The following is a 13,205-nucleotide window of genomic DNA, read 5'->3' on the forward strand; positions in this document are numbered from 1 at the left end:
AGTAAGTGGAAACGGCTCAACACGGGCTGAGTGACCCGGGTAGCTACCTGGGTTGAACACGGTAACACGGTAACGACCCGGGTAATTGTGCAGTGGAAACGGTCATTACCCGTGTTTCAGAATCGAGTAACGAGTGACATCAATAGCGTTTACAGAGCTTACCCGGGTTAAGTGGAAACAGATCCGACCCGGGAATAACCCGTGTCGAAGTGCAGTGGAAACAGCGTGGCCGACACGGGTTGTAGCCAGGTTAAACATCCCGGATCGGACCCCGTGCTCAGGTGGAAAAGGGGTATAACCTACTCCCTGGAATGGCTCCTGACAATTGTGTAGCTTTCCCAACCTCCCGGAAAAGTGGGCAAGCCTCCTGGAGCAGGCCGCTGCTGCTAGTTAACCGCCCACTTATCGAGTGAAGTGGGCGGTCCCAGCGGCCAATAATGGAAGTTGCGCTGAATTGCATCACAGCCACGCCCCCGCTGTACAATGCCAGTAATCTCAGCTCTTTATAGCTGGGGAAGGGGGTGGGGTGGTTACGGTGACACGATCGTGGCCCCCACGCTCCCGTGCCGCCTCTGCAATTTTTACACTGCCTTATTTTGTCACTTTTTTACTTTCTGAACTGTATTTTTTATTAAGGAATCACCCTGATACATACAATCATGTGAGTAGCTTAAATGGGAAGAGTATCACACGTGTGGTCTGATATCACATACATGTACATTGGCCCTCATTCCGAGTTGTTCGCTCGCTAGCTGCTTTTAGCAGCTTTGCACACGCTAAGCCGCCGCCTACTGGGAGTGAATCTTAGCTTATCAAAATTGCGAACGAAAGATTAGGAAAATTGCGAATAGACACTTCTGTGCAGTTTCTGAGTAGCTCCAGACTTACTCGGCAACTGCGATCAGTTCAGTCAGTTTCATTCCTGGTTTGACGTCACAAACACACCCAGCGTTCGCCCAGACACACCTCCGTTTCTCCAGCCACTCCCGCGTTTTTCCCACAAACGGTAGCGTTTTTATACCCTGACCCAGGGCTGACAGACAGGAAGAGTATCACACGTGTGGTCTGATGTCACATACATGTACATTGTACCCTGACCCAGGGCTGACAGACAGGAAGAGTATCACATGTGTGGTCTGATATCACATACATGTACATGGTATCCTGACCCAGGGCTGACAGCAGAGTATCACACGTGCGGTCTGATATCACATACATGTACATTGTACCCAGACAGCAGTAGTGTAGTGTAAATAAGAATTTACTTACCGATAATTCTATTTCTCGGAGTCCGTAGTGGATGCTGGGGTTCCTGAAAGGACCATGGGGAATAGCGGCTCCGCAGGAGACAGGGCACAAAAAAGTAAAGCTTTACTAGGTCAGGTGGTGTGCACTGGCTCCTCCCCCTATGACCCTCCTCCAGACTCCAGTTAGGTACTGTGCCCGGACGAGCATACACAATAAGGGAGGCATTTTGAATCCCGGGTAAGACTCATACCAGCCACACCAATCACACCGTACAACTTGTGATCTAAACCCAGTTAACAGTATGACAACAGAAAGGGCCTCTTAAAGATGGCTCCTTAACAATAACCCGAATTAGTTAACAATAACTATGTACAAGTATTGCAGATAATCCGCACTTGGGATGGGCGCCCAGCATCCACTACGGACTCCGAGAAATAGAATTATCGGTAAGTAAATTCTTATTTTCTCTATCGTCCTAAGTGGATGCTGGGGTTCCTGAAAGGACCATGGGGATTATACCAAAGCTCCCAAACGGGCGGGAGAGTGCGGATGACTCTGCAGCACCGAATGAGAGAACTCCAGGTCCTCCTTTGCCAGGGTATCAAATTTGTAAAATTTTACAAACGTGTTCTCCCCCGACCACGTAGCTGCTCGGCAGAGTTGTAATGCCGAGACCCCTCGGGCAGCCGCCCAAGATGAGCCCACCTTCCTTGTGGAGTGGGCTTTTACAGTTTTAGGCTGTGGCAGGCCTGCCACAGAATGTGCAAGTTGAATTGTGTTACAAATCCAACGAGCAATCGACTGCTTAGAAGCAGGTGCGCCCAACTTGTTGGGTGCATACAATATAAACAGCGAGTCAGATTTTCTGACTCCAGCCGTCCTTGCAATGTATATTTTTAAGGCTCTGACAACGTCCAACAACTTGGAGTCCTCCAAGTCGCTAGTGGCCGCAGGCACCACAATAGGTTGGTTCAGATGAAATGCTGATACCACTTTAGGGAGAAAATGCGGACGAGTCCGCAGTTCTGCCCTATCCGAATGGAAGATTAGATAAGGACTTTTATAAGATAAAGCCGCCAATTCAGATACTCTCCTGGCAGAGGCCAGGGCTAGTAACATAGTCACTTTCAATGTGAGATATTTCAAATCCACCTTTTTCAATGGTTCAAACCAATGGGATTTGAGGAAATCTAAAACTACATTTAGATCCCACGGTGCCACCGGAGGCACCACAGGAGGCTGTATATGCAGTACTCCCTTGACAAAAGTCTGGACCTCAGGGACAGAGGCCAATTCTTTTTGGAAGAATATTGACAGGGCCGAAATTTGAACCTTAATGGATCCCAATTTGAGACCCATAGATAATCCTGATTGCAGGAAATGTAGGAAACGACCCAGTTGGAATTCCTCCGTCGGAACCCTCCGATCCTCGCACCACGCTACATATTTTCGCCAAATGCGGTGATAATGTTTCACGGTGACTTCCTTCCGTGCCTTAATCAAGGTAGGAATGACTTCTTCTGGAATGCCTTTCCCTTTTAGGATCTGGCGTTCAACCGCCATGCCGTCAAACGCAGCCGCGGTAAGTCTTGAAAAAGACAGGGACCCTGCTGTAGCAGGTCCCTTCTCAGAGGTAGAGGCCACGGTTCGTCCGTGAGCATCTCTTGAAGTTCCGGATACCAAGTCCTTCTCGGCCAATCCGGAACCACTAGTATTGTTCTTACTCTTCTTTGCCGTATGATCTTCAATACCTTTGGTATGAGCGGCAGAGGAGGAAACACATACACTGACTGGTACACCCAAGGAGTTACCAGTGCGTCCACAGCTATTGCCTGTGGATCTCTTGACCTGGCGCAATATTTGTCCAGTTTTTTGTTGAGGCGAGACGCCATCATGTCTACAATTGGTCTTTCCCAACGGTCTATTAACATGTTGAAGACTTCTGGATGTAGACCCCACTCTCCCGGATGAAGATCGTGTCTGCTGAGGAAGTCTGCTTCCCAGTTGTCCACGCCCGGGATGAACACTGCTGACAGTGCTATCACGTGATTCTCCGCCCAGCGAAGAATCTTGGCAGCTTCTGCCATTGCACTCCTGCTTCTTGTGCCGCCCTGCCTGTTTACATGGGCGACCGCCGTGATGTTGTCCGACTGAATCAACACCGGCTTTCCTTGCAGGAGAAGTTCCGCCTGGCTTAGAGCATTGTAGATTGCTCTTAGTTCCAGAATGTTTATGTGAAGAGACTTTTCCAGACTCGTCCATACTCCCTGGAAGTTTCTTCCTTGTGTGACTGCTCCCCAGCCTCTCAGGCTGGCGTCCGTGGTCACCAGGATCCAATCCTGAATGCCGAATCTGCGGCCTTCTAATAGGTGAGCCTTCTGCAACCACCACAGAAGTGACACCCTTGTCTTTGGTGACAGGGTTATTCGCAGGTGCATCTGCAGATGCGACCCTGACCATTTGTCCAACAGATCCCTTTGGAATATTCTTGCATGGAATCTGCCGAATGGAATTGCTTCGTAAGAAGCCACCATTTTTCCCAGGACTCTTGTGCATTGATGTACTGACACTTTTCCTGGTTTTAGGAGGTTCCTGACCAGATCGGATAACTCCTTGGCTTTTTCCTCTGGAAGGAAAACCTTTTTCTGAACCGTGTCCAGAATCATTCCTAGGAACAGCAGACGAGTTGTCGGGATTAAATGGGATTTTGGAATATTCAGAATCCACCCGTGTTGTCTTAGCACCTCTTGAGATAGTGCTAAAGCTGTCTCCAGCTGTTCTCTGGACCTTGCCCTTATTAGGAGATCGTCCAAGTATGGGATAACTAATACGCCTTTTCTTCGAAGAAGAATCATCATCTCGGCCATTACCTTGGTAAAGACCCGAGGCGCCGTGGACAATCCGAACGGCAGCGTCTGAAACTGATAGTGACAGTTTTGAACAATGAACCTGAGGTACCCCTGGTGTGCGGGGTAAATCGGAACGTGTAGATACGCATCCTTGATGTCCAAGGATACCATAAAGTCCCCTTCTTCCAGGTTCGCTATCACTGCTCTGAGTGACTCCATCTTGAACTTGAACTTTTTTATGTAGAGGTTCAAGGACTTCAGATTTAGAATAGGCCTTACCGAGCCATCCGGCTTCGGTACCACAAATAGAGTGGAATAATACCCCTTTCCTTGTTGTAATAGGGGTACTTTGACTATCACCTGCTGAGCGTACAGCTTGTGAATGGCTTCCAACACCCTCTCCCTTTCGGAAGAGACGGTTGGTAAGGCAGACTTCAGGAAACGATGAGGAGGATCCGTCTCTAATTCCAACCTGTACCCCTGAGATATTATCTGCAGGATCCAGGGGTCTACCTGCGAGTGAGCCCACTGCGCGCTGTAATTTTTGAGACGGCCCCCCACTGTCCCCGAGTCCGCTTGAGAGGCCCCAGCGTCATGCTGAGGTTTTTGCAGGAGCCGGGGAGGGCTTCTGTTCCTGGGAAGGAGCTGCCTGTTGGTGTCTCTTCCCTCTTCCTCTGCCTCGTGGCAGGTACGACAAGCCCTTTGCTCTCTTATTTTTGTAGGAGCGAAAAGGCTGCGGTTGAAAGGTCGGTGCCTTTCTCTGTTGGGGAGTGACTTGAGGTAAAAAAGTGGATTTCCCGGCAGTAGCCGTGGCCACCAAGTCTGATAGACCAACTCCAAATAACTCCTCCCCTTTATACGGCAAAACCTCCATGTGACGTTTTGAATCCGCATCGCCTGTCCACTGTCGTGTCCATAAGGCTCTTCTGGCTGAAATGGACATAGCACTCACCCGAGATGCCAGTGTGCAAATATCCCTCTGTGCATCACGCATATAGATAAATGCATCCTTTATTTGTTCTAACGACAGTAAAACATTGTCCCTATCTAGGGTATCAATATTTTCAATCAGGGATTCTGACCAAACTACTCCAGCACTGCACATCCAGGCAGTTGCTATAGCTGGTCGTAGTATAACACCTGCATGTGTGTATATATTCTTTTGAATAACTTCCATCTTTCTATCTGATGGATCCTTAAGTGCGGCCGTCTCAGGAGAGGGTAACGCCACTTGTTTGGATAAGCGTGTGAGCGCCTTGTCCACCTTAGGGGGTGTTTCCCAGCGCGCCCTAACCTCTGGCGGGAAAGGGTATAATGCCAATAACTTTTTTGAAATTATCAACTTTTTATCAGGAGCAACCCACGCTTCATCACACACGTCATTTAATTCTTCTGATTCAGGAAAAACTGTTTGTAGTTTTTTCACACCATACATAATACCCTGTTTTACGGTATCTGTAGTATCAGCTAAATGTAACGTCTCCTTCATTGCCAAAATCATATAACGTGTGGCCCTACTGGAAAATACGTTTGAATTTCTACCGTCGTCACTGGAATCAGTGCCCGTGTCTGGGTCTGTGTCGACCGACTGAGGCAAAGGGCGTTTTACAGCCCCTGACGGTGTTTGAGGCGCCTGGACAGGCATTAATTGATTGTCCGGCCGCCTCATGTCCTCAACTGACTGTTTAAGGGAAGATAAACCATCACGTAATTCCACAAATAAAGGCATCCATTCTGGTGTCGACCCCCTGGGGGGTGACATCTGCATATTTGGCAATTGCTCCGCCTCCACACCAATATCGTCCTCATACATGTCGACACCACGTACCGACACACACCGCAAACTCACAGGGAATGCTCTAATGAAGACAGGACCCACTAGCCCTTTTGGGGAGACAGAGGGAGAGTCTGCCAGCACACACCACAAAGCGCTATATATACAAGGGATATCCTTATATTAAGTGCTCCCTTATAGCTGCTTTAATATATATATATATATAGCCATTAATGTGCCCCCCCTCTCTGTTTTACCCTGTTTCTGTAGTGCAGTGCAGGGGAGAGACCTGGGAGCCGTTCTGACCAGCGGAGCTGTGACAGAAAATGGCGCCGTGTGCTGAGGAGATAGGCCCCGCCCCTTTTTCGGCGGGTTCTTCTCCCGCTATTTTTCCAGTCAGGCAGGGGTTAAATATCTCCATATAGCCCCTATGGGCTATATGTGAGGTATTTTTAGCCTTGTATAAGGTTTATATTTGCCTCTCAGAGCGCCCCCCCCCAGCGCTCTGCACCCTCAGTGACTGCCCAGTGAAGTGTGCTGAGAGGAAAATGGCGCACAGCTGCAGTGCTGTGCGCTACCTTATGAAGACTGAGGAGTCTTCAGCCGCCGGTTTCCGGACCTCTTCACGCTTCAGCATCTGCAAGGGGGTCGGCGGCGCGGCTCCGGGACCGGACTCCACGGCTGGGCCTGTGTTCGATCCCTCTGGAGCTAATGGTGTCCAGTAGCCAAGCAGCAAATCCACTCTGCATGCAGGTGAGTTTACTACTTTCCCCCTAAGTCCCACGTTGCAGTGATCCTGTTGCCAGCAGGACTCACTGTAAAGAAAAAAACCTAAACTAAACTTTCTCTAAGCAGCTCTTTAGGAGAGCCACCTAGATTGCACCCTTCTCGTTCGGGCACAAAATCTAACTGGAGTCTGGAGGAGGGTCATAGGGGGAGGAGCCAGTGCACACCACCTGACCTAGTAAAGCTTTACTTTTTTGTGCCCTGTCTCCTGCGGAGCCGCTATTCCCCATGGTCCTTTCAGGAACCCCAGCATCCACTTAGGACGATAGAGAAATATGATTTGCGGCATCTTGCATGTATACAGTAATCCCCGTAATATCCGTCTCTCACACAGACCCCGCCAGATGGTGACTGCAATCAGCCGGGTAATGACACGAGACATACCACATTACACACAATAATAACAAATCAAAAGCTGCTAAACAAAAGTTTTTGGAGACCGGTGTAAAGTGCCATAAAATAATAAGAATTTACTTACCGATAATTCTATTTCTCGTAGTCCGTAGTGGATGCTGGGGACTCCGTCAGGACCATGGGGGATTAGCGGGCTCCGCAGGAGACAGGGCACATCTAAAAAGCTTTTTAGGTCACATGGTGTGTACTGGCTCCTCCCCCTATGACCCTCCTCCAAGCCTCAGTTAGGTACTGTGCCCGGACGAGCGTACACAATAAGGAAGGATCTTGAATCCCGGGTAAGACTCATACCAGCCACACCAATCACACCGTACAACTTGTGATCTGAACCCAGTTAACAGTATGATAACAAAACGAAGTAGCCTCTGAAAAAATGGCTCACAACAATAGTAATAACCCGATTTTTGTAACAATAACTATGTACAAGCATTGCAGACAATCCGCACTTGGGATGGGCGCCCAGCATCCACTACGGACTACGAGAAATAGAATTATCGGTAAGTAAATTCTTATTTTCTCTAACGTCCTAGTGGATGCTGGGGACTCCGTCAGGACCATGGGGATTATACCAAAGCTCCCAAACGGGCGGGAGAGTGCGGATGACTCTGCAGCACCGAATGAGAGAACTCCAGGTCCTCTTTAGCCAGAGTATCAAATTTGTAAAATTTTACAAACGTGTTCTCCCCTGACCACGTAGCTGCTCGGCAAAGTTATAATGCCGAGACTCCTCGGGCAGCCGCCCAGGATGAGGCCACCTTCCTTGTGGAATGGGCATCTACATATTTCGGCTGTGGCAGGCCTGCCACAGAATGTGCAAGCTGAATTGTACTACAAATCTAGCGTGCAATAGACTGCTTAGAAGCAGGAGCACCCAGCTTGTTGGGTGCATACAATATAAACAGCAAGTCAGACTTTCTGACTCCAGCCATCCTAACTATATATATATATATATATATATATATATATTTTTAGGGCCCTGACAACGTCTAGTAACTTGGAGTCCTCCAAGTCCCCAGTAGCCGCAGGCACCACAATAGGTTGTTTCAAGTGACAACGCTGACACCCCTTTAGGAAGAAACTGGAGACGAGTCCCAGTTCTGCCCTGTTCAAATGGAAAATTCTAATATGGGCTTTTGTAAAACAAAACCGCCCATTCTTTTTGACAATCGCCTGGCCGAGGCCAGGACTAACAACATGGTCACTTTCCATGTGAGATATTGGTCAACAGCATGGTCACTTTCCATGTGAGATATTTCAAATCCACAGATTTGAGCGGTTCAAACCAATATGATTTTAAGGAATCCCAACACTATGTTGAGATCTCACGGTGCCCCTAGAGGCACAAAAGAACTGTATATGGAATACACCCTTTACAATCTGGACTTCAGGAACTGAAGTCAATTTTTTCTGGAAGAAAATCTACAGGGCCGAAATTTAAATCTTAATGAACCCCAATTTGAGACTCAAAACACTCCTGTTTTCAGGAAGTGCAGAATCGACCTAGTTGAATTTCCTTCGTGGAGCCTTCCTGGCCTTACCCACGCAACATATTTTCACCACATGTGGTGATGACGTTGTGCGGTCACCTCCTTCCTGGCTTTGACCAAGGTAGGTATGACCTCTTATGGAATGCCTTTTTCCCTTCAGAATCCGGTATTCAACCGCCATGCCGTCAAACGCAGCCGCGGTAATTCTTGGAAAAGACATGGTACTTGCTGAAGCAAGTCCCTTCTTAGCTCCCCAGGCCCTTAGTCCTCTGTGAGCATCTCTTGAAGCTCCGGGTACCAAGTCCCTCTTGGCCCATCCGGAGCCACTAGTATAGTTCATACTCCTCTATGTCTTATAATTCTCAATACCTTGGTTATGAGAAACAGAGGAGGGAACCCATACACTGACTGGTACACCCACGGTGTTACCAGAACATCCACAGCTATCGCCTGAAGGTCTCATGACCTGGCGGAATACCTGTCCCGTTTTTCGGGCGGGACGCTATCATGTCCACCTTTGGTCTTTGCCAACGGTCCACAATCATGCTGAAAAACTTCCCTATGAAGTTTCCACTCTCCCGGGTGGAGGTCATGCCTGCTGAGGAAGTCTGCTTCCCAGTCGTCCACTCCCGGAAAGAACACTGCTGACAGTGCTATCACATGATTTTCCGCCTAGCGAAAAATCCTTGCAGTTTTGTCACTGCCCTCCTGCTTCTTGTGCCGCCCTTTCTGTTTACGTGGGCGACTGCCGTGATGTTATCCCACTGGATCAATACCGGCTGACCTTGAAGCAGAGGTCTTGCTAAGTTTAGAGCCTTATAAATTTGCTCTAAGCTTATTTATGCAGAGAGAATTCTCCAGACTTAATCACACTTCCCTGGAAATTTTTTCCCTGTGTGACTGTTCTCCAGCCTCTCAGGCTGGCCTCCGTGGTCACCGGCATCCAATCCTGAATGCCAAATCTGCGGCCCTCTAGAAGATGAGCACTCTGTAATCACCACAGGAGAGACACCCTTGTCCTTGGATATAGGGTTATCCGCTGATGCATCTGAGGATGCGATCCGGACCATTTGTCCAGCAGATCCCACCGAAGAGTTCTTGCGGGAAATCTGCCGAATGGAATTGCTTCGTAATAAGCCACCATTTTTACCAGGACTCTTGTGCAATGATGCACTGACACTTTTCCTGGTTTTAGGAGGATCCCGATTAGCTCGGATAACTCCCTGGCTTTCTCCACTGGGAGAAACACGTTTTTCTGGACTGTGTCCAGAATCATCCCTATGAACAGTAGACGTGTCATCGGAAAAAGCTGCGATTTTGGAATATTTAGAATCCACTCGTGCTGACGTAGAACTACTTAAGATAGTGCTACTCCGACCTCCAACTGTTCTCTGGACCTTGCCCTTATCAGGAAAGCGTCCATGTTTCCTTTTAAGAAAAATCATCATTCCGGCCATTACCTTGGTAAAGACCCGGGGCGCCGTGGACAACCCAAACGGCAGCGTCTGAACTGATAGTGACAGTTCTGTACCAGGAACCTGAAGTACCCTTGGTGAGAAGGGCAAATTTGGACCTGTAGGTAAGCGTCCCTGATATCCAGTGACACCATATCGTCCACTTCTTCCTGGTTCGCTATCACTGCTCTGAGTGACTCCATCTTGATTTGAACGCTTGTATGTAAGTGTTCAAATATTTCAGATCTCACCGAGCCGGTTGGCTTCAGTACCACAATATAGTGTGGAATACTACCCCCTTCCATGTTGTAAGAGGGGTACTTTGATTATCACCTGCTGGGAATACAGCCTGTGAATTGTGTGAGGGGGAGATGTCTCGAATTTCCAATGTACACCTGGGATACTACATGTAGGATCCCGGAGTTCCCTTGCGAGTGAGCCCCCTGCGTACTGAAACTCTTGAGATGACCCCCTACCGCACCTGAGTCCGCTTGTACGGCCCCAGCGTTATGCTGCGGACTTGGCAGAAGCTGTGAGGGGCTTCTGTTCCTGGGAATGGGCTGCTTGCTGCAGTCTTCTTCCCTTTCCTCTACCCCTGGGCAGATATGACTGGCCTTTGCCCGCCTGCCCCTATGGGGACGAAAGGACTGAGACTGAAAAGACTGTGTCCTTTTTTGCCGATATGTGATTCGGGGTAACAAAAAGTGGATTTTTCAGCTGTTGCCATGGCCACCAGGTCCGATGGACCGCCCCTTTATACGGCAATACTTCCACATGCCGTCTGGAATCTGCCTCACCTGACCACTGTCGTGTCTTCGTCTGGCAGATATGTAAATCACATTTACTCTTGATGCCAGAATGCAAATATCCCTCTGCGCATCACGCATATATAGAAATGCATCCTTAAAATGCTCTATAGTCAATAAAATCTTGTCCCTGTCAAGGGTATCAAAATTTTCAGTCAGGAAATCCGACCAAGCCCCCTCAGCGCTGCACATCCAGGCTGAGGCGATTGCTGGTCGTAGTATAACACCAGTATGTGTGTATATACTGTCATGATATTTTTCAGCTTCCTATCAGCTGGCTTCTTGAGGGCGGCCGTATCTAGAGACGGTAACGCCATGTTTTTATAAGCGTGTGAGCGCCTTATCCACCCTAAGGTGTGTTTCCCAACTCGCCCTTACTTCTGGCGGGAAAGGGTATACCGCCCATAACTTTCTATCGGAGGAACCCCACGTATCATCACACACTTCATTTAATTTATCTGATTCAGGCAAAACTACAAGTAGTTTATTCACACCCTACAAAATACCCTTATTTGTGGTACTTGTAGTATCAGAAATATGTAACAGCTCCTTCATTGCCCTTAACATGTAACTCGTGGCCCTAAAGGAAAATTACGTATGTTTCTTCACCGTCGACACTGGGGTCAGTGTCCATGTCTGTGTCTGTCGACCGACTGAGGTAAATGGGCGTTTTTACAAGCCCCTGACGGTGTCTGAGACGCCTGGACCGGTACTAATTTGTCCGCCGGCCATCTCATGTCGTCAACCGTCTTGCAGCGTGTTGACATTATCACGTAATTCCATAAGTAGACCATCCATTCCGGTGTCGACTCCCTAGAGAGTGACATCAACATTACAGGCAATTTGCTCCGCCTCCTCACCAACATTTTCCTCATACATGTCGACACACACGTACCGACATACAGCACACACACAGGGAATGCTCTGATAGAGGACAGGACCCACTAGCCCTTTGGGGAGACAGAGGGAGAGTTTGCCAGCACACACCAAAAGCGCCATAATGTATATAACAACCCTAGAAGGTGTTGTTTCTATATATGCGCTCTTAATATATCATTATATCGCCAATTTATGCCCCCCTTCTCTTTTAACCCTGTTTCTGTAGTGCAGTGCAGGGGAGAGTGGGAGCCTTCCTCACCAGCGGAGCTGATCAGGAAAATGGCGCTGAGTGCTGAGGAGAATAAGCTCCGCCCCCTTTTCGGCGGGCTTTTCCTCCCGGTTTTTTAATAACTGGCCTGGGTTAAAATACATACATATAGCCTTAATGGCTATATGTGATGTATTTATTTGCCAAATAGGTATTTATATTGCTGCCCAGGGCGCCCCCAGCAGCGCCCTGCACCCTCCGTGACCGTGTCAGTGAGCCGTGTGACAACAATGGCGCACAGCTGCAGTGCTGTGCGCTACCTCTCTGAAGACTGTGAAGTCTTCTGCCGCCTGTTTCCGGACCTCCGTTCCGCCGTCTTTCTTCAGCGTCTGTAAGGGGGATCGGCGGCGCGGCTCCGGGACGAACCCCAGGCTGACCTGTGTTCCGACTCCCTCTGGAGCTCAGTGTCCAGTAGCCTAAGACTTCAATCCTCCTGCACGCAGGTGAGTTGCCAGTCTCTCCCCTAAGTCCCTCGTTGCAGTGATCCTGTCGCCAGCAGGAATCACTGATTAGAAACCTAAAAAAAAGCTTTACTAAATAGCTCCTTAAGAGAGCCATCCAGTTTGCACCCTTCTCGGACGGGCACAAAAACCTAACTGAGGCTTGGAGGAGGGTCATAGGGGGAGGAGCCAGTACACACCATGTGACCTAAAAAGCTTTTTAGATGTGCCCTGTCTCCTGCGGAGCCCGCTAATCCCCCATGGTCCTGACGGAGTCCCCAGCATCCACTAGGACGTTAGAGAAAATAATAATAATAATAATAACAACCTCTCCCTATCCTCCAGTATGTGCTGATGTCAGACCAGGTGCCTCCCCTGTGCCCCAGTCTCCCCTCTACGCTGACACCTCCAGTACGTGCTGATGTCAGACCAGGTGCCTCCCCTGTGCCCCAGTCTCCCCTCTACGCTGACACCTCCAGTACGTGCTGATGTCAGACCAGGTGCCTCCCCTGTGCCCCAGTCTCCCCTCTACGCTGACACCTTTAGTACGTGCGGATGTCAGACCAGGTGCCTCCCCTGTGCCCCAGTCTCCCCTCTACGCTGACACCTTTAGTACGTGCGGATGTCAGACCAGGTGCCTCCCCTGTGCCCCAGTCTCCCCTCTACGCTGACACCTCCAGTATGTGCTGATGTCAGACCAGGTGCCTCCCCTGTGCCCCAGTCTCCCCTCTGCGCTGACACCTCCAGTATGTGCTGATGTCAGACCAGGTGCCTCCCCTGTGCCCCAGTCTCCCCTCTAC

The 13,205-nt window shown here is 49.2% G+C and overlaps 2 protein-coding genes across 2 annotated transcripts in view; both read right to left on the bottom strand.

Moving 5' to 3' along the window:
• C5H8orf82 (chromosome 5 C8orf82 homolog) overlaps positions 1–13,205 on the bottom strand; it is an 89,351-nt gene that overhangs the window by 2,016 nt on the left and 74,130 nt on the right. The gene's annotated exons all lie outside the window — the stretch shown is intronic.
• ARHGAP39 (Rho GTPase activating protein 39) overlaps positions 1–13,205 on the bottom strand; it is a 549,832-nt gene that overhangs the window by 537 nt on the left and 536,090 nt on the right. The window lies entirely within an intron of this gene.

Source organism: Pseudophryne corroboree, chromosome 5, assembly GCF_028390025.1.
Source record: "Pseudophryne corroboree isolate aPseCor3 chromosome 5, aPseCor3.hap2, whole genome shotgun sequence".
Classification (NCBI taxonomy): Eukaryota; Metazoa; Chordata; class Amphibia; order Anura; family Myobatrachidae; genus Pseudophryne; species Pseudophryne corroboree.